General features: G+C 38.2%; 1 long non-coding RNA gene across 1 annotated transcript; it reads right to left on the reverse strand.

Annotated features, from left to right (window-relative positions):
* Positions 1-11,791: 11,791 nt before the first annotated feature.
* Positions 11,792-18,399, reverse strand: LOC144333944 (uncharacterized). The gene is made up of 3 exons (XR_013403088.1): positions 18,278-18,399; positions 12,751-13,075; positions 11,792-12,626 (listed from the first exon to the last, which is right to left on the reverse strand). It is a non-coding gene; the product is annotated as an uncharacterized LOC144333944 (long non-coding RNA).
* Between the last annotated feature and the right edge of the window lie 3,978 nt (positions 18,400-22,377).

Genomic DNA, 22,377 nt, shown 5'->3' on the forward strand with positions numbered 1-22,377 from the left:
TCAAAAATCGTGGCCACCAAGGCTAATGCAGCATTAAAGCACACCTGAAGCTCACAAACCCTGAGGACTGCCTATCACTGTAGGTTATTTGGAGCCTAATATTGCTGTATTTGACTGGCTGTGATGTGGGCCAGAATTTGAATCTGACTTGAAAGAGCTACAGGTTTCTATGTGGTGCTAGGGCAGGTCCGGAAGCTCAGTTTGCAGGTACCAGCCCAGAGTCAGGGGCTACAGGGGTTAGCCCAGTTTTGAGTTTTGCTATGGTAGGCCTCATATTGGGATTCAAATAAGAGTCTTATGCTTACATCTCTCTATTTCCTCCAACAAGATAGTATCTTATTCTGCACTGTGCTGCCTGTGGTTGAGACAGTGGTGATGTGGGTAATGTACAACTTTTCTTTCCACTCTCTCCAATGCATCTTTTCTTATTGTTATGCTATAACCAGGTGCTGTGATCTCTCATCTGGTTTCCTTAGTGCTTTAAAGGTATTTTTTTGTGTAAGTAGTTGTTCAAACTGCTGTTTCTGTGGGGATATGATGAGCATAAATCAAGCTCCCAGTCATCTTTTAGAAAATCAGAGAAACCAATTTTCAAACCTCTGTAACGATCCACAATTTTGCATTTTTCCCTCATTGCCAGAGTGTTACAGGAGTTAATAGAAATTTAACACTCTTGATAACAGGAACTGTAAGTAATGGAAAAGACAAGACAACAAAATGCTTTGTCTAACTTATTAGCTAAATTTAATAAATTGGATGGCATTCTTTAATCACCTAAGGGATGTTCCAGCTTTACTTGCTATCTTTTAGGTTTGACTTTGATTGTAATTAAAATTTAGATATGTCATCTTCAATTTAAATCACAAAAGGTAGGTGTTGTTTCAAGATTACCAGACTTTTGCATCATCAGCCATTAGTAATAGGCATATTTGACTGGTTAATATCCTCTCTATATTCTCTTTGAATATATACTGATAGGTGCTATGCAGTGGATAAGCACATTTTGCTTGCTCTCAGGAATTTCTGAGTCAACTAAATTAGATAGCTGGTTAATAGATGAAAAGACTGACAAATTTGATACAAGGAAATTTAAAAAGTGCCATTTTCTTCACATAATCAGTATTAATTTGTATATATTTTTCTCCAGGTGTGGTTGTGGGATAGGAGCACATAAAGATTCATGTTTGATTTAAAGCTCCAGAGTAAAATTTTCCAGTGTCCATTTGGCATGAAAATTAGTCCAAGAGAAAAAAATAAGAACCAGAAAAATCTTTCCAAACCTCAATCATATCATATTTAATCCCTTGATTAAAATTTTCCTGAATTTCTATGACATTTAAATACCACTTTTGTTTATTGATCTTATATCCTGCTATCCTTCATGACTTACCTTTTAGTTCTGTGTTCTGTGAATTTTTTCATACATTTCCTGTGAAGATGTTCAGGTTATCTGTGAATAGGGATATTTTTATTTCTCACTTTCAAATATAAATGACTTTTATTTCTTTTCTTGAGTTATTGCAGTGGTTAGAATTTCCAATACTATATTTAATAACAATGGTGACTGCAGACATCCTGGCCTTGTCCCTGATCTTAGGGGAAAAATATTCAATTTTTCATCATTAAGTAAGATATTAGATGTTAGCTGAAGGCAGTTTTTTGTAATGTTTTTATAAAATTGATGTAATTCCCACAATTCCTAAATTTTTTTCTGAGAGTTTTTATATGAATGCATCTTGGATTTTGTCAGATTATTTTACGATGCAAATTGATATAACCATATGATTTTTCTTCTTTATCTTATTGATATCGAAGTTTACATTGATTGATTTTTGAATGGTGAACCAGCTTGGCATACCTGGAATAAATCTGATATTTGCATGTTACATAATCATTTTAACATAATATTGAATTAGATTTGCTAATCTTTTACTGAATATTTTTGTGTCTAAACTTATAGGAGATGTTGGCATGCTGTTTTCTTTTTCTTACTATCCTTTTTGGTTTTTATAATGCTGGCATCATCAAATGAGTTGGAAAATATTTTCTGCTCTTCTATTTCCTGGAATTTATTATGTAAAATGAGTAATTATTATGTGCTGGTAGTATTCTTCATTGAAATATTCTGGCTCTGGAGATTTCTATTAATGGGAGGTTTCTAATTATAAATATTATTTATTTCATAGATATATGAATATTATATTATATATTTCAACTTGGCTAAGCTTTCATCACTTGTGATTTACAAGGAATTTTTGTATTTATTCTAAATATTGAATTTGTGAGTATAAAGTTATTGTAATTTTTAAATTTTATTTTAATAACTGCCCCATATGTGCTATCTCATTCCTGATTTATGTCTTTAAATTTTTATCAGTCATGATAGAGTTTTATCATGCCTATTAATTTTCAAAAAAAGTTGTATTTCATTGATTTGTTGTATGTTTTATTGTTTTTATTTTCACTGATTGCTTCTCTGATCTTTATTATTTCCTTCCTTCTGTTTGCTTTGAGTTTGTGGTTTGTGCCTTTTTTTTTTTTTTTTTTTTTGAGACGGAGTGTCACTCTGTCACCCGACGTGGAGTGTAGTGGCATGATCTCAGCTCACTGCAAGCTCCACCTCCCAGGTTCAAGACATTCTCCTGCCTCAGCCTCCCGAGTAGCTAGGACTACAGGTGCCTGCCACCACGCTTGGCTAATTTTTTTTTGTATTTTTAGTAGAGACAGGGTTTCACCATGTTAGCCAGGATGGTCTCAATCTCCTGATCTGCCCGCCTCGGCCTCCCAAAATGCTGGGATTGCAGGTGTGAGCCACCGCACCTGGCCCAGTTTGTGATCTTATCTTTCTAGTGATATGGTTTGGCTCTGTTTCCTCACCCAAATCTTACTTGAATAGAAATCCCCAATGTTGGAGGAGGGACCTGGTGGGAGGTGATTATATCATGAGGGCAGATTTCTCCCTGGATGTTCTCATGATACTGAGTGAGTTCTCACAAGATCTGATTGTTTAAAAAGTGTGTAGCACTTCCTCCTTTGCTCTCTCTTTCTTGCCCCCACATGAAGGCATGCTTGCTTCCCCTTTGCCCTTCTGCCGTGATTGTACGTTCCCTGAAGTCTCACAGCTATGCTTCCTGTACAGCCAGCAGAACTGTGACTCAATTTAACCTCTATTCCTCATAAGTTACCCAGTCTCAGGTAATTTTTTATAGCAGTGTGAGAATGGACAAATATTGAAAATTGGTACTGGGACTGGGGCATTGCTATGAAGATACCTGAAAATGTGAATGTGACTTTGGAACTGGGTAGGGGACAGAGGTTGGAACAGTTTGGAGGGCTCAGAAAACAGGAAGTTGAGGGAAAAAAAGTTTAGCACTTTCTAGAGACTTGTTAAATTGTTGTAACCAAAATGCTGATAGTGATATGGATAATGAAGTCCAGGCTGAGGTTGTCTCAGATAGAGATGAGAAACTTATGGGAAACTGAAATAAAGGTCACTCTTGCTATGCTTTAGCAAAGAGATTGGCAGCATTGTGCCCCTGATCTAGAGATCCATGGAACTTTGAACTTGAGAGAGATGATTTAGGATATCTGGTGAAAGAAATTTCCAAGCAGCAAAGCATTCAAAATGTGTCCTTGCTGCTTCTAAAAGCCTATGCTCAATTGCATAAACAAAAAAATTATCTGAATCTAGAATTTATATTTAAAAGGGAAGCAGAGCATAAAATTTTGGAAAATTTGTAGGTCAACCATGTAGTAAAAAACAAAAACCCATTTTCTGGGAAGGTATTCAAGGCTGAAGAAATTTGCATAGGTAAAGAGGAGCCAAATGTTAATAGTCAAGAAAAGGGAGAAAATGCCTCTAGGGCATTTCAGAGACCTTTGTTGCTGCTCTTCTCAACCCATCACAGGCCTATCTCTTTCCATTGTTTCTTCTTTCATCCTGATGCTCCAAGATAAATTCTTTTATTATCACCCTTGATGATTGAATAAATTACTTTAGCTAATCTTTAAATGTAGGTATATTTGTGACTATTTTTAGCCTTTCTTCATCTGAGAATGTCTTTATTTTTCTTAAAATCCAGAAGAATAAACCTGGCAGTTATAGAATTTGTAGATAGTAGTTCTTTTTAAATTTTAAGTACAAGAAAGGTGCTTCCTTTACACTTTCATGGTTGCAGATGAGAAATCTACCATCATTCCTATTGGTATTTCCCTATAGGTATTTCATCTTTTTACTCTGGTTGTTGACAGAATATTTTCTTTATCTTTACTTCTTAATAGTTTACCTGTAATGTGTTTGGTTATAAATTTCTTTACATTTATCATATCTGAAATTGGTTTAGCTTCTTGACCTATAGTTTAATGTCTAGCAAAAGTGAGAAGTTTTCAGCCATTATTTTTTAATACATTTTCTTCCCATTTTCTTTTATCTCTTCCTTTTGGAAATACAATTATATGAATGTTAACTCTTTCATATTGTCTTACAGGTTCTTGAGGCAGTGTTCTTTTTTTTTTCAACTTATTTTCTCTGTTCTCCAGATCGGGTTAATTCTGTAGTTATGTCCTTAAAGTCACTGATTCTATCCTGTGTCATCTCTACTTTATTCCGAATTCAGTAATTTTTCCCTACCAGTAAAAACTTTCCTGATAATTTTTTAATTTTTTTATTGTTGTGCTTTTCCATTCTGTAATATTCATTTTTAGAGTCTTTCTTTTTCATATTTTATTTGCTTTAATTAAATTTTTATTTGATTGTTAAATAATTTTTATGACAGCTTGCTTGACATTATGTTCATGTAATTCTAATATCATGTTTACCTTCATGTTTGTATCAGTTAATTGTCATTTCTCATTCAAGTTGTGATTATTCTGGTTCCTGGTGTGATGGGTGATAGATTGCATATGAGGTGGAAGAGGTTTCCCAAGGCCAGGTAACTCTTGGTGAATTTCCTACCAAGGGTATAACGGATTTACCAAGAGTTGCCCTCAATGATGCAGTGTCTTCGAGTGTGGGATTCAGCCAGTGGAACAGTGGGAAAAAAAAGGCTTCCTAGACTGGGCCACTTAAGCTGGTTGTGTCATTTTGCATTTTACTCAACCTGCCTACTGTAATCAACTCCCTTTTTCTAGTTGTCCCCGCCAGTTTTGTGTCTCTGAGGGGCAGAATCTTAGGCCCAAGGACATGAAGAGACTTCCTGTACCAGGTTAAGTGGCATAGATGGTTCTCTCTTGCTGGCTTTGCCTAGCCACCTCAACTCTCTTGGTAGAAAGGATAGTCTTATGCCCAGCAGAGAATAGCAGTGCTTCCTCTGTCTGCTTATTTTTGGAAAGCCATCTAATGATCTCTCTAATGTGTTCTAAGGCTTATCTGATATTGTATAAGTCCTTCCATTCAGGGCAAAAATAATCATATCTGGACTTTCTTCTTTTGCTAGATTGGAGGTCAGTAGATATGAGGCATGAGAAGCCATCTTCTATTCATTGGCTGGGGGGCGGGGTAATACATTTTGCTGCTATACTCTTCCTCCAATGTTGAGGTCCCAAACTGGCTATCCTTCTTTTATTATGTTTCAAGATTCTTCTTTAGTTAATTCTTACACAATTTTCAAAGTTTAAAGATGTATATAATGGGGAAGAGCAGAGAAAATTGTTATATGTCATCTCTTCTGGACCAGAAGCCCCTAGTGTATTTCTTCCTGAAAATGTAAATATGAAGGTTTGTAATCATTGTATTGAATTACAATCTTTGGGTAGAGCTTAAAAGTCTAAATACTTAGAAAAATCCTCTTGGTGATTCTGATTAGGAGATAAGCAAACTGTACACATAAACTGCAACTTTTAACACAGATAACTACTAAACATGGCATGTTTATTTAACCTAAATTATTTAACTATTATTTATATTTTAATGCATATTTGGCTTACATGTGTACTTTGCAGTGTGTGCCATAGCTTTGAAAGGAAAGAAATTTACCAAGAGTAATTATGTTATTCAGGAATTTATTAAATCTTTAGATCTAGCTATTTCTAAATGTACCCCTATAAATTTCAAAGCAGCTAAGGATTGGTGATAAGATTTTTCTCTGAGGTTAGTTTCATTAAATTATGGCTGAAAAAGAGAAGAGAATGATCAATGTTCAGATTTAAATTATCAAATTAACAAGAGAGGCTTGATATTTAACTATGGCTTTTTTGGTATACTAATGTGAGGATATTCTCTCTTGACTATAAATGGTAAATTAACGTGCATGTAGTAGAGATAATAATCAATGCTGTGTAGTTTTTCTCCATAAGAAATTTCTGTGGTCTAATCTGGTGAGTTTCAGCTCAGTTGAAGATGCTAAAACTAACATGGAAACATATCTCAACATACTTTGTTCTTGATTAATAACAATTCTAGGTTTTATGATTACTCTGAAAGAATTCAAGATTATACTTACTATAATGGTGCTTTTATTCTGCTTGCTTCTCCATTTCATTGTGAATAAAAGAAAAATCAATTACTTTTTTTCTCAACAAAAGAATCTTTTGTAAGAAGTAGAAATGATTGCCCTCTTAAAAAATGAAAAGAAAAAAGGAAGGGTTTCAATTCAGAAAAAGAAATAACAACCTGCTTGTAACTTTTTATTCTTTTCCTCAGTGTGATTTCCTTAACTGGGGAGACACAGAATCACAGCATAGAAATTCAGAGGCTAATACCCCATTTCTCATCTCTGTCGATTTTCTGTGCTATTCAAAGTGATAACAGTTAGTAAACTTACATTCATAAAACCTACCTCTTATAAAATAATAGATCACTCTTCTCTACCCCCCCACCGCCCCCAAAAAAGTTTCAGTCAATAGATATTGCAAAGCAAAAAAAACGGAATGAAAGAAATATTAAATAAGCACATTCTTGGCAAGACATTTATTTTTTTTTAAAAAAAATAGTAAAATCAAAAGGAAACAAGCAAACAACTATGGTGTTTAATAAATTACTGGATCTCTGTGTAAAAAACACTAAAACATTTATATTGAGCATATAAAAAGGATTGAAATAAATTTCAAACATCAAGCATCACTTTATGAATAAAAAATTAAAACTAACTCTTTTCTAACTTGGGATATTGTGCAAATTGTTCACAAACATTAGCATACTCAAATAATATATACTTAGCCTCTCAAATTCACATATACCTCACATGAATTTTACAGAATACAATCCCTCTCATGATCACTATCCTGCTGGGAACAGGCCCTCAAATCTGGCCATAACCAGGCCCCAAAACTGGCCATAGACAGAATCTCTGCAGCACTGTGACATGCTAGTGATGGCTATGACATCTACACTGAAAGATGTTGGTTTACCAGAATGAGGGCAAGGATCACCTGGACCACGCAGGGCAGAAAATAGCTTAAGGCACTCCTGAACCACAAACAATAGCATGAGCGATCTGTGCCTTAGTGAAATGTTCCTGCTGCAGAAAACTAGCCATAGCCCATCCCCTTGTTTCCCATTTTAGTTAATCTATAATCTATAGAAACAATGCTTATCACTGGCTTGCTATCAATAAATATGTGGGTAAAACTCTGTTCTTAGCTCTCAGCTCTGAAGGCTGTCAACCCCCTGATTCCCACTCCACACTCTGTATTTCTGTGTGTGGGTCTGTAATTCCTCTAGCACCGCTGGGATAGGGTCTCCACCACCGAGCTGGTCTCAGCAATCCTGTTTGACAATTCTTAACTATATTTTTTCAATGTGCATTTTCTTTAATTTCCAACACATCTGAAAGCTACGTCACATGTACTATTTCAATAATCTGTAGATGGGGAGTCAGAGACCAAGAACTGTACATTCTGAGAAAACCTTGCCATGCACTCATCCTCCTTCACACTTACAGTTTCACACATATAATACAGATCCTTCTCACTCCAAATTGAAGATGACAGATACGAGCAAAGAGAAAACAAGTCTCTATATTCTTTGAAAATACTAGTCATTTTTAAAGGGTCTAGTTTTGACTTGATTCAAATAACTTTGTGTTTTTATGTCTTAGAGGAAGCCAAATTCTTGCTAAGTTTCCATTTTCTTTAACATTACACATGCAGACACACACGCACATACTCTGTCTCTCTCACACTCATTCTCACTCATAAACACACCCTTTTTATAATCACATGATTGGATTTGGCTATTGGGATGTTAGGATTGGTTAAACATGCTTTAAAAATGGAAAGAAACAACTGCCTCACATTAAATGTTTATGGGGCTAAGTCAACTTCTATGGGGCTACTTCAAAAGAACTGTGTCAAATATGAAACTTGGTCAATTCCTTTTCTTCATTCATTGTTTCAATACATATTAAGAGCTTTTTAGACACCATACGTTCTCTGTGCTGGTGATAACATGGTGACAACAATAAAAATCACAGAAGATATGAAAACCAAACCAACGATAACCCTGTAGATCCTACCTTTATAAAATATTTAATTTAGTTGAGGATGGATACATTAAATATTAATGACCTAAATACTGAAAATTATTCTCGTCATAAGTGCTAAAAGTACATATAGTAATTTGACCAATCCTGGAAAGTCAGGAAAATCTTCTGTGGTAAAAGTGACACTTTATTTTAGATTTAATAAATAGTGTTAACTAATTTGGAAGTGTATAGAAAAAAAATCATTCTTATGTTTCTGAACATTTAGGTCTTATGTACTAATTTTAATAAAATTACATTACTAGGATAAAACCAAGCATGAGAATGCAATTCACTATGGATTGGAAATTCACTACAAGAATATGGCAGTGCAAGGAGCTCAACAGAACCATTCCCCCCAAAAAATAACAGGTGAAAATATTAAAATATATATGGTCAGGTGCCACATTATAATGTTTTTAGTCAATGATGAACTGCATGTATGACCATAGTGCCATAAGATTATAATGTAGCTGAAAAATTCCTATTTCCCAGTGATATCATAGCCCTTGTAATATTATAGAACAATATATTACTCCTAGGTTTGTGGTGATGCTGATATAAACAAATCTGTGCTACCAGTCCTATGAAAATCTATCACCTACAGTTATGTACAATATATAATACTTGATAATGATTATAAACTATGTTACAGGTTTGGGTATCTATTATAATGAAAATATATTTTAATTTTTGTTATTGATAAATAATTGTACAAATTTTTGGTGTACATGTGGTATTTTGTGCATACGCATATAATGTGTAAAGATCAAACCAGGGCAATTGAGCCATCCATTACTGCCAAATATTCATACCTTTTTTATACTGGGAACATTCCATTTTCTCTCCTTCAGCAATTTTGAACCACACAGATTATTGGGAACTAGGGTTGCTCTAATTTACTACCAAACATTAGCTCTTATTCCTTCTATCTAACTGAATTTTTGTACACACTAACTAAATTCTCACCCTCTCCCTTGTATCTTTCCCAGCCTCTGGTAACCATCAATTAACTTTCTACCTCCATAAGATCTAATTTTTCAGCATCCACATTTATATGATTTGGCTGTGTCCCCATACAAATCTCATCTTGAATTGTAACTCCCACAATTCACATGTGTCATGGGAGGAACCCAGTGGGAGGTGATTGAATCATGGGGGCAGGTCTTTCCTGTGGTATTCTCATGGTAGTGAATAAACCTCAAGAAATCTGATGGTTTGAAAAATGGGAGATTCCTTGCACAAACTCTCTTTGCTGCCTTTCATTTTCCACCATAATTGTGAGGCCTCACATGGAACTGTAAATCCATTCAACTTTTTTTTTTTTTTTTGTAGTAAATTGCCCAGTCTCAGTTATGTCTTTATCAGCAGCATGAAAATAAACTAATACAGTAAATTGGTACCAGTAGAGTGGGGCACTGCTGAAAAGATACAGAAAACTGTGGAAGTGACTTCGGAACTGGGCAGCAGGCAGAGGTTGGAACAGTTTGGAGGGCTCAAAAGAAGACAGGAAAATGTGGGAAAGTTTATAATTCCCTAGAGATTTGTTGAATGGCTTTCCAAAATGCTGATGATTATATTGACAATGAAATCCATGCTGAGGTTGTCAATGAAATCCATACTGAGAAAAGACCTGTGGATGGAAATAAGGAACTTTTTTGGGAACTGGAGCAAAGGTGACTCATGTTGTTTTAGCAAGGAGCCTGGAAACATTTTGCCCCAGCCCTAGAGATTTGTGGAACTTTGAACTTGAATGAGATTTAGGGCATCTGGTTAAAGAAATTTCTCAGCAGTAAAGTATTCAAGAGGTGATTTGGGTGCTGTTAAAGGCATTCAGTTTCAAAAGGGAAACAGCATAAAAGTTTGAAAAATCTGCAGCCTAACGATGCAATAGAAAATAAAACCCCATTTTCTGAGGAGAAATTCAAGCCAGCTGCAGAAATCTGCATAAATAATGTTGGGGAAACCAGCCCCACCCCACCCAGTGGGTACCCCAAGTCCAGTGGAGACAAAAGAGTTAGAAAGAGACAGAATAAACATTTAAAAGGCGGGTCTAGGGGACTGGAGCATTGGAGGCTTGCTCACAGCCTAGAGCTCCCGGGCTACGCCCAATTTATTGGTTTACAAGCTCTTTTTTCTTGGGGCAGATGGGAGGGGGAGGAAGGGATGAGGAAAAGGATTAATCAGTGAAGGAGAACTACTGAGTCATTCGATAAGATGTATAGGAGTGGTGGTTTCTGTGTATTTCCTTGAGCAAAGGTGTGTGTCTAAACTACTTAAGATATTTAACTTACCAGGACTGAAACAGGTGGGAGCGGATTTCAGGAGGAGCCAAGATGTTTGATTGTACTCCACGGCTTCAAGGGAGTGTTATCTCCCTGAGCAACCTGTGGAATGCTGCTGAGTGATTATGCTCTCTGGGCATAAAGACATGAAGACAATAAGGAGATTTTTATCCTCAGAGGCGGCCCATGGCTTCATATGGATGTCTCACACAGGGGAGACCAACTCAACTGGCACCCCAGAAACTCTCATTCCCACATGACCCCCTTTTTGTCTTTATTATTATTATTATTATTATTAATAACCTCCATTGCTATCATGGCTCATTCATGGTGTCTGGCTTCTCTCTCAAGTCACCATCTGCATCTGTAGACTAAAAACAAACAGCATAAACAGATACAAACTGAAATAAAATTTGCAATTGTTGATCCACCTATGGTTTTTATCCACTTTGAAGGATTGGTATTAGAAGGCCCATCAGTGGCTCCAGCAAGAATATCAGCTCCAGGCAGAAGGGTGAGATGAGCCTGAGATGCCTCAAAAACTTGTTTTTTCAGTTTAGCAATATCTAGTGTTAAATTATCTTCTTTTCCTTGTAGGTGAAGTCTGATTGTCTCCCAATGGTGTTCAGTAGTATTATAAGAGCTAGGAGTAATACAAAAATCCAAAGTATTCAAATCACATTGCATTTGAATTCTAGGCTCCAAGCTCATAATCTGATCTCCCATCCAAATTACTGTTTGACAGAGGTCATTAATTTGATTTGCCAATTTTTGATCTGTTTGGTTTTGGGAATTCCAAAACTTAGAAGAATTTTTCTGCCAAGTATCCACAAGGCCTGTAGTTTGAATAGAAGAGTGCAAAGCAACAACAGCAGCAGCAGCAGTAGCTGTGACATCTATAAGACCCATGATCACAGCTATTAACATAAATATGAATCTCTGATCTATTAAGTATCCTTTTAGTACTTCAGTGATAATATGTATGGAGGGAGAGGCCTCCCAAGGTCTATTGAGGGAAACAGGTATCCAAACTCCTTCTCAGGTCCTAATCAGTAAAATGCTATTATTTTTATTAAAGGTAGAATTAATGTAGGTAAAAAGACAATAGTTGAGGCATGATATGGTTTGAGAGTCAGGTAGGATATTAATTTTTCCCACTGCCAACATAAAAGGAGGTTTAACACAACTCTGCGATGGGACCCATCCAATTAGAGGTCATGGCTACAACAAATCGAACTTTTGGGTCTCTGTTTTACATTCTCCTTTCCAAATCTGAATCAGGGTTTGAGTCATCATTAATTTCCACAATTCTGGGTGTCCTGGACTTATAATGGGATCAATCACTTTTGGGCTTGGAGGAGCCATATCATTTTCCTCCCACTTAATAGGGTAATTTGTTTCAATTCTTCTATGCAATTTTGGTGCATTATCTGGGTAGTCATTGCAAAAGGAGTCTCTCTACAATCTTCATGCTGTCCAGTATAATTTACTGCAAAGCATCCCCTAGGGGCCCAATCAATGATGATTCCATAGGAATTATTTTCTAGTACAGCAGCGCAGTTTGCAATACAATCTTCCCAGGTTAGCACCTCTAGCTTTCAAGACCATTTAGTGGCCTGCCTAGGGCAGAGCTTCTTATTAGGTTTAAATTTATTAATCTGGCAATGTATCATAACATAGCCATGCTCAAGGTACTTAATGGTGTCCAAAGATTGAAACATTCTTCCACTGATTGCATGAATAGAGGCTTCTGATCCATTATGTGCAGGGACATAAACCATCCAACTTTGTTTATCATAATTTAAACATCCTGCATCTGGCCCCAGGCAGATGGGAGGAAAGCGATAACCAATGGAAACATTCATTAACATTCCTTTCTCCTCTGGATGTGTAGGACCTCAGTTATGTGTTGGTCCAGGTCTCCAGACACTATCGTTAACAAAAACCTCCACCAGGGTGTCTATCCATGCAACAGGCCTAATCAGTGGTGGGAATAGAGTGTAGGCCCAATAAGAATAATTTTGATCTGCCTCAGCTATGGGGAGACTCACCGCCAGGGAGATTACCACCATCATAGCTACCATTAGATTACTGGTGAGACCTCAGGTTCTCTTTTGCAATGTGAGCTAGTCTCTTCATCTGCCCCCAGATTGGTGGAGCTGCTTGGAAAGTTTTACTGGTTTCCATCTGCTCAACAGAGATGTTCATCTGAGCCATCCAACGAACTCGGGGTGCAGGGACTTTCCAAGGTCTTTTCCTCTTCCTTGGATTCTGGCTCATGGCACAGCTTAAGATGTCTTGTGGGTACCCAGACAGGAAGCTGATTACCTTCTGGTGAGATACAAGCAAACCCTTGACCCCATGTAATGATTTTGCCCTTTTCCCAGGTTTTGCTTCTGATGTCCTTCTACCACACATGTTTTCCTTCATGAGGATTTATTTTTTGTCCTGTCAAATGCCACTCTGCTTCCATTGTAGCCTGATCTCTAGACAAATTCAAAAAATTTAACGTGATGTGAGCCAATTGTAGCTGCATATGGGAAGTACAGTATTCTCTGGTTCCTCCCTCTGTGTTTTGTTTTTGTAATTGAGATTTTTAAGGTTTGATTAGCCTGTCCAACAATGGCGTGGCCTTGAGAAATATAGGGCATTCCAGTACTGTGCTCCGTGTGCCATTGTTAAAGGAACGCTTGTAAAGATTTACTGCAGTAGCCTGGGTCATTGTCTGTTTTAATCTTTTGTGGGATGCCCATGGCAGCAAAACAGGAAAGTAAATGTCTTTTAATATGAGCAGCTGCCTCACCTGTTTGGCAAGTTGCTAATACAAAATGAGAAAAGGTATCTATAGTAACATGGACATATGAAAGTTTCCCAAATGAAGGTACATGGGTTACATCCATTTGCCACAACATGTTGAGGGTTAATCCCCACGGATTAACACCAGTCCCTTCATGTGGCAGTTGTAGTACCTGGCACCGAAGGCAATGTTACAAAACGTCCTTTGCCTGTCTTCAAGTAATCTTATATGTTTGTTTAAGTCTGGCTGTGCTAACATGTGTTAGGGAATGAAAATCTTGGGCATTAGAAAGCACAGTGGAAACTAGTAAATCAGCTTGATCGTTAGCTCTTACAAGGGGCCCAGGAAGATTAGTGTGTGCTCAAATATGCATAATATAGAAAGGAAAACAGTGATCAAGCACTGCCTTTTGTAAAGAAGAAAACAACTGATAGAGTTGTTCATCCACAAGACATTTAATGAGTGCAGTTTCTATGTACTGAGTGGGTTGAACAACATAAGCTGAATCAGAGACAATTTACAGGTTCTTTAAAGTCTTCTGACACAACTGTAACTGCCTGTAATTCAACCCTCTGTGCCGATTGAAAAGCAGTCTGAATAATTCTGTTTTTAGGTCCTACATAAGCTGCTTTTCCATTGCTAGAGCCATCTGTAAACACAGTCACTGCTCCTTCCAATGGAGCACTACAGGTAATTTTTGGAAAGACCCATGTTGTTAGCTTTAAAAACTGAAACATTGTGTTTTCTGGATAATGATTGTCAAAAACTTCAATGAAGCCAGCTAAATTTATTTGCCAATTGACCAAATTAACAAAAGCTTGCCAAATCTGATTTTTATTCATTGGAACTATAATCTTATCTGGATCTGAGTGACAAAGTTTAACAACTCTAAGGTGAGCTTGCCCAACCAAGATTGCCATCTGATGCAAGTATACTGTGAGTGTTCTAACAGTATTGTGAGGCAGAAAAGACCATTCAACTAAGTCCTCACTCTGAACTATAACCCCTGTAGGAGAATGGAGAGTAGAGAGCACAATGAACTGTAATGGCAAACTTGAGTGTATTCTATTAACCTGGGCCTGTTGTTTTTATCTTCAATTATTTGTAATTCTTTGGCAGCCTCAGGAGTCAGTTCTCATTTACTATTGAGAGAAGGGTCTCCTATTAACATAGAGAACAGATTAGACAGATTAGGTAGGGATTCCCAAAGTAGGTCAAATCCAATTGATATCCCCTAATAATTTTTGAAAATCATTTAAAGTTTTCAGAGAGTCTTTTCAAATTTGAACGTGTTGGGGTTTAATTGCCCTTTCCTGAACCTTCATTCCCAAATATTGGAAAGGAGTGGCCATTTGAATTTTATCTGTTGCTATGAGCAATCCAGCATTGGTTACCACCTCCTGTAAATATGAATAATACTGGATAAGTTTGTCTCAATTTTTTGCTGCATACAATATGTCATCCATATAATGAATGGCATATGAATTGGGAAACTAATCTCTCACAGGTTGAATAGCTTTCCCCACAAAAGTTTGACAAATAGTAGAACTATTCAACATACCCTGCAGGACTTTCCAATGTTATCTGGCTTCTTGTTCCTTGTTCATAGCAAGAATACTAAAAGCAAATTTCTCAAAATCAGACTGCTGGAGGAATGTTAAAAAAGGAATCCTTCAAATCTGTAATTATTAATGGCCAGTCTCTAGGAATCATGGTGGGGGTTGGAAGCCCTGGCTTCAGGGCCCTCTTCGGCTGGATGACTACATTGACCGCTCATAAGTCGGTTAGCATCTGCTAATAATAAGTTGGATAGCCATCTGCCAGATTTTTTGTTTATTACAAACACCGGCAAATTCCATGGATTACATGTGGGCTCAATGTTTCCTTTGTTTAATTGTTTTTTGACTAATTCCTGTGAGGCCCCCAATTTTTCTTGAGAAAGTGGCCACTGCTGGACCCAAACAAGATTTTGGGTCTTCCATTTTAAGAGAATAGGACTTGGAGGCTCAACAGTGACCGCCCCCCAAAATAGTAACCTAATCCTTTTCGGTCATTTTTCGCAGTAACCTGTATGGGTTCAGAAATGCTGATCTCCTGTGTTCCTAGGCCTTTTCCAGGAACATGGCCCATATTTGACCTTATTTTTTGACTAACTTGACTGTACCAGGGAGAAGGGATTGAAATTTCTGTGCCCCATTGCTGAAGCAGATCTCTCCCCAATAAGTTAACAGGAATGGGCATAATTAGAGGTTGCATTGTGCCTTCCTGTTCTTCTGGACCAAGACATGGTAAGCTAAAAGTACCTTGGAAAACTTCTGAAGCAGTTCTGACCCCAAAAAGACCCACTGGGACCTTTTGTTTAGGCCAGATTTTTGGCCATTGATAAAGAGCTATGATCAACACATCTGCTCCTGTGTAGACCAGACCCTCAAATTGTTTTCCTTGAATAGTGACCATACAAATAGGTCTATTGTCAGAGACTTGATTTACCCAATAGGCAGCCTTGCCTGCTGAACTTGTGCTTCCAAATCTCCTGTTCTTTTTTTCTGAGCTTTCTTCTAACTTAACATACAGTAAAAGCAACAGTTAAGCTATTCTGTCACCTGGATTAGCACTCCAGGGAACAGTGGAGGAGATAACAATTTGAATTTCTCCCTTGCAATCAGAGTCCACTACTCCAGTATGTACTTGAATTCCCTTTAAGTTTAAGTTGGACTTTCCCAGTATAAGTCCCACTGTGCTGTTTGGCAATGGGCCGTAAACTCCCATTGGGACCTTCCTAGGATGCTCCCCAAGAAGGAGGGATATGGCTTCGGTACAATATAAATCTACTACCCTACTTTTAGTTGTGGAGGGGGACAATTGCTGCATATTTATACAGGGAGAGACTGGGCCAGAAACACTCCGTTTGGAGTTGGTGATGTCCCGTCCTGAATTGGGAATGCCCCACTTTGAATTGGGGCCTGGGTCTGGCCCTTTTGTCTGTTTCCCAGCAAGGGCCATCTGTTGTTATCAAACTTTGAATGACATTGATTATCCCAGTGTTTTCCTTTTTTACATCTAGGACAGGTACCTGGTTCCCTGCTTTTTCCTCCCGAGTTTTGCCTTTTTTGGCTCTTTGTACACTCTCTTTTTGTTTGTCCTATCTGTTCACAATTATAGCAAGATCCATGGAACACTCGTATGTTTTTTGTTACCCTTAGTCCAGCCATTGCCTGAGCAAGGAGGCTGGCCTTATATAAGTGCCCCCTAATGCCATCACAGGCTTTAATGTATTCACTTAAATTTTTTTCTCATTTAGATTTGCCTTTCCCTTAATAGGTCTAATTGCTGCCTGACATTCTATATTAGCATTTTCATAAGCAAGCAGCTGAATGATCACTTTCCTGGCATAAGAATCCGAAATAGCCTTTTGAGCCATGTCTTGTAAATGGACGATAAAATCTGCATAAAGCTCCCTTGAACCCCGTTGAACTGAGTTAAAAGAAGGATAAGTAGTACCAGGGTCATGAATATTTCCCAGGCTCTTAGGCATATAGTTCTGAACTGATCAATAGCCTCATCACCCATTACCATCTGTTCATTTACAGTACCCCATGCCTGTCCGATTCCAAGCAATTGATCAGATGTGATATTAATGGGAGGTTGGGCTTGAACATGTCTGCGTGCCTGATTTGTTGCTTCATCTGTCCACTAGGTTTTAAATTGGAGAAATTGAGAGGGGGACAGGGCGGATTGGGCTAATGACTCCCAATCCATAGGTATTAAATGCCAGTTACAAGCCAAAGATTGTAACAAGGAATGAACAACATAAGGAGAATTTGGCCCATATTGTCCAATTGCTGGTTTTAAATCTATTAATATTTTAAAAGGAAATGCCTTCCCAGCATGCTCGAGCATGTTCTCTGGGCTCCTCAACTGGCAAAATAATTACTGGAAACTGCCAAGCATCCAAATCCCCCATTTCTCGTGTCTGGCAAATGGATGCCTGGATTGTCCCTGCATGACAATTTGTATTTGGGCCTGCTCACAGCATTCCTCCACCATAATTAACAGGTGGACAAGCCTGGATCATTCTCTCACCATAATAGGCTGTTGGACAAGCCTGAAGCTTCCCTTCGCCATAGTTAATGGTGGAGCATGCAATAATGGAAGCGGCAAGCTGTGTCTCAGGCTTCCATTCCAAAAATTCATCAGGCTGAGGTGGGAGTGGCCATTCTGGACTTTTCCCTAAAGGTGCAGTAGGTGGCACTGTTTCTGCAATAGGTGGAACTGTTTCTTTCATAAGTTTTTGGAGGTTAGCATCTATAACTTCCCCTTTCTCTATCTTTTTTAAACTAGACTGTGAGATTCACTTTGCTGATCATCAGACTCCTGATTATTAAACTTTTCTATGTCATCCTGAAACTCCTCCTCCTTCTCCACAGTGTGGAGAGGCTCCAGTGCTGTTTTAATTGCCAACCACACAGACCAAGCAGACAAGGGAATATTATGGCCCTTTTGTTGTTCTCATTGTAAGTCTGATCCGACCTTGTCCAAATCTTTTACATTCATGGTTCGGTATTTCGGGAACCAAGAATACTTTTGGAACAAAGATGTGAGATTTTGGGTACTCACAATTACACCCATGTGGTGTAATAACTGCCATACCAGAGTTAAGTAATTAGCAAACTTACTTTCAACCTGACCCATATTTTCCCGAGGTTACCCTGGAATTCTCTGAACACCCTACTTACCTGTAGAGACTGAAGTGAAAGTACTTGGGTGTCCTTCATCAGTTGTCCTCCACTTTCCACACTCTGGCGTTTCTTCACTGGATTATTTGTAGAGATTATGGGGAGCCCCACATTGGGCGCCACATGTTGGGGAAACCAGCCGCATACCACCCAGTGGGTACCCTGAGTCCGGCAGAGACAAAGGAGTTAGAAAGAGACAGAATAAGCATTTAAAAGGCGGGTACAGGGGACTGGAGCATTGGAGGCTTGCTCACAGCCCAGAGCTCTCGGGCTCTGCCCAATATATTGGTTTATAAGCTCTTTGTTCTTAGGGAAGATGGGAGGGGGAGAAAGGATGAGAAAAAGGATTAATCAGTGAGGGAGAACTTGTTAGTCATTTGATAAGATGTATAGTAGTGGCGATTTCTGTAAATTTCCTTGAGCAAAGGTGTGTTTCTAAACTACTTAAGATATTTAACTTATCAGGACTGAAACAGGTGGGAGTAGATTTCAGGAGGAGCCAAGATGTTTGATTGTACTCCACGGCTTCAAGGGAGTGTTATCTCCCTGAGCAACCTGTGGAATGCCGCTGAGTGGTTATGCTCTCAGGGCATAAAGACATGAAGGCAATAAGGAGAATTTTCTCCCCAGTGGCTGCCCATGGATTCCCATGGGTGTCTCACACAGGGGAAACCAACTCCACTGGCACCCCAGAAACTCTCTTTCCCACAGTAATGTGGAGCTGAATGCCAATCACCAAGACAAAGGGGAAAGTGTCTCCAGGAAATGTCAGAGGTCTTCACAGCAGGCCTAGAAAAAAAAAAAAGTGGTTTTGTGAGCTGGACCCAGGGTCCCCATGCTGTGCACAGCCTAGGGACTTGGTGTCCTGTGTTCCAGCCACTCCAGCCATGGCTGAAAGGGGCCAACATAGGGCTTGGGCCATGGCTTGAAAGCATGCAAACCTCAAGTCTTGGCAGCTTCCATGTGGTGTTGAGCCTGTTAGTGCACAGAAGTCAAGAATTGAGGTTTGGGAACCTCTGCCTAGATTTCAGAAGATATATGGAAAGGCCTGGATATCTAGGCAGAAACTTGCTGTAGGTGCAGTGTCCTCATGGAGAACCTCTGCTAGGACAGTGCAGAAGGGAAATGTGGGGTGGGAGCCCCAAAACAGAGTCCCTACTGGGGCAGCACCTAGTGAAGCTGTGAGAAGAGAGTTGCTCTTCTTCAGACCCCAGAATGATAGATCCATTGACAACTTGCACTGTGTGCCTGGAAAAGCCACAGACACTCAATACCAGTCTGTGGAAGCAGCCAGGAAGGAGGCTGTACCCTGCAAAGCCACATGGACAGAGCTGCCCAAGACTATGGGAACCTACCTCTTGCATCAGCATGACCTAAATGTGAGACATGGAATCAAAGGAGATCATTTTGGAGCTTTAAGATTTGACTGCCCCTCTGGATTTCAGACTGGCATGAGGCCTGTAGCCCTTTTGTTTTGGCCAATCTCTCCCATTTGTAATAGCTATATTTACCCAATGCCTGTATCCTCATTTTATCTAGGAAGTAACTAACTTGCTTTTGATTTTACAGACTCATAGGCAGAAGAGGCTTGCTTTGTCTCAGATGAGACTTTGGACTATGGACTTCCGAGTTAATCCTGAAATGAATTAAGACTTTGGAGGACTGTTGGGAAGGCTTGATTGGTTTGGAAATGTGAAGACATGAAATTTAGGAGGAGACAAAGGTAGAATAATATGGTTTGGCTGTGTCCCTACCCAAATCTCATCTTGAATTGTAATCCCACATTCCCATGTGTCATAGGAGGAACCCGGTGTGAGGTGATTGAATCATGGGGTTGGATCTTTCCTTTGGTGTTCTTGCAATAGTGAATAAATCTCATGAGATCTGATTATTTTAAAAACGGAAATTTCCTTGCATGAGCTCTCTCTTTTTCTGCTGCAGTCTATGCATGATGTGACTTACCTTTCACCTTCCACCATGATTATGAGGCCTCCCAAACCACATGGAAATGTAAGTCTATTAAACATTTTTCTTTTTTGTAAATTGCCCAGTCTGGAGTATGTCTTTATCAGCAACATGAGTCAAACTAACACACATATCAGTGAGTACATGGAATACTTGTCTTTCTCTGCCTGGCTTATTAACTTAACATAATGACCTCCTGTTTCATCCATGTTTCTGGAAATGAGAGGATTTCATTCTTTTTATGGATGAAAAATGTTCCATAGTGTATATGTAACACATTTTAGTTATCCTTTCATCCATTGAACATATAGGTTGACTCGATATATTTGCTATTGTGAATAGTGCTGTAATAAACATGAGAGTGCAGATATCTTTTTGACATGCTGATTTTATTTTCTTTGGCTATATAGCCAGTAGTAGGATTACTAGATCAAATGGTAGTTCTATTTTAAATTTTTTCAGGAATCCTGCTTGTTGTTTTTCATATTGGCTAATTTGCATTCCCAGCAACAGTGTATGAAAATTCTCCTTTTGCCACATCCTCACTAGCATATGTTATTTTTTCTCTTTAATAAAAATAATTTTGACAGTGATAGGATCATATCTTATTGTGGTTTTGATTTGCATTTTCCTGATGATTAGTGATGCTGAACTTTTAAAAATATACTTCATGGCCGTTTGTATGTCTTCTCTGAGAAATTTCTATTGAGATATTTTACCCCTTAACAGTTCAGATGTTTTTGTTTGTTTTTTGCTGTTGAGTTCTTTGAGATCCTCCTGTATTGTGGTTATTAATACCTTTTGGTGTGAATAGTTTGCAAATATTTTCTCACATTCTAGAGATTATCTTCACTTTGTTGATGGTTTCCTTTGTTTTGCAGCTTTTTAGCTTAGTGTAATCCCATTTGTCTATTTGTAGTTTTATTGCCTGAATTTTGTGTTCTTATCCCAAAAATCTTTATGCAAACCAGTATCCCAAAGCATTTCCCTAATACTGTATTTTAGCAGTTTAAAGTGTCATGTTTTATATTTAATACATTTTTATTTAATTGTTGTATATAATGAGATTTATGGCTCTAGATTAATCCTTCTGCATTTGGTTATCCAGTTTTCTCAGAACCATTTACTGAGAAAACTTTCCTTTCCCAATGGATGTTCTTCACATGTGTTAAAAATGAGTTGGCTGTAAATACACAAATTTATTTCTGTGTTCTCTATTATGTTCCATGGGTCAATGTATCTTTTTAATGGTAGAATCATATTGTTTGGTTACTATGGATTTCTTGTATATTCTGAAATCAGGTAGTAAGATGCCTCCAGATTTCTCCCTCCCCCTCAGGATTGCTTTGGCTATTCAGGGATTTTTTTTTTCTTTTTTTTTTCTTTTTATTTATTTATTTATTATTATTATACTTTAAGTTGTAGGGTACATGTGCATAACGTGCAGGTTTGTTACATATGCATACTTGTGCCATGTTGGTGTGCTGCACCCATCAACTCATCATTTACATCAGGTATAACTCCCAATGCAATCCCGCCCCCCTCCCCCCTCCCCATGATAGGCCCCTGTGTGTGATGTTCCCCTTCCTGAGTCCAAGGGATCTCATTGTTCAGTTCCCACCTATGAGTGAGAACATGCGGTGTTTGGTTTTCTGTTCTTGTGATAGTTTGCTAAGAATGATGCTTTCCAGCTGCATCCATGTCCCTACAAAGGACGCAAACTCATCCTTTTTGATGGCTGCATAGTATTCTATGGTGTATATGTGCCACATTTTCTTAATCTAATCTGTCACTGATGGACCTTTGGGTTGATTCCAAGTCTTTGCTATTGTGAATAGTGCTGCAATAAACATACGTGTGCATGTGTCTTTATAGCAGCATAATTTATAATCCTTTGGGTATATACCCAGTAATGGGATGGCTGGGTCATATGGTACATCTAGTTCTAGATCCTTGAGGAATCGCCATACTGTTTTCCATAATGGTTGAACTAGTTTACAATCCCACCAACAGTGTAAAAGTGTTCCTATTTCTCCACATCCTCTCCAGCACCTGTTGTTTCCTGACTTTTTAATGATCGCCATTCTAACTGGTGTGAGATGGTATCTCATTGTGGTTTTGATTTGCATTTCTCT

This window comes from Macaca mulatta, chromosome 13 (assembly GCF_049350105.2).
Source record: "Macaca mulatta isolate MMU2019108-1 chromosome 13, T2T-MMU8v2.0, whole genome shotgun sequence".
Classification (NCBI taxonomy): Eukaryota; Metazoa; Chordata; class Mammalia; order Primates; family Cercopithecidae; genus Macaca; species Macaca mulatta.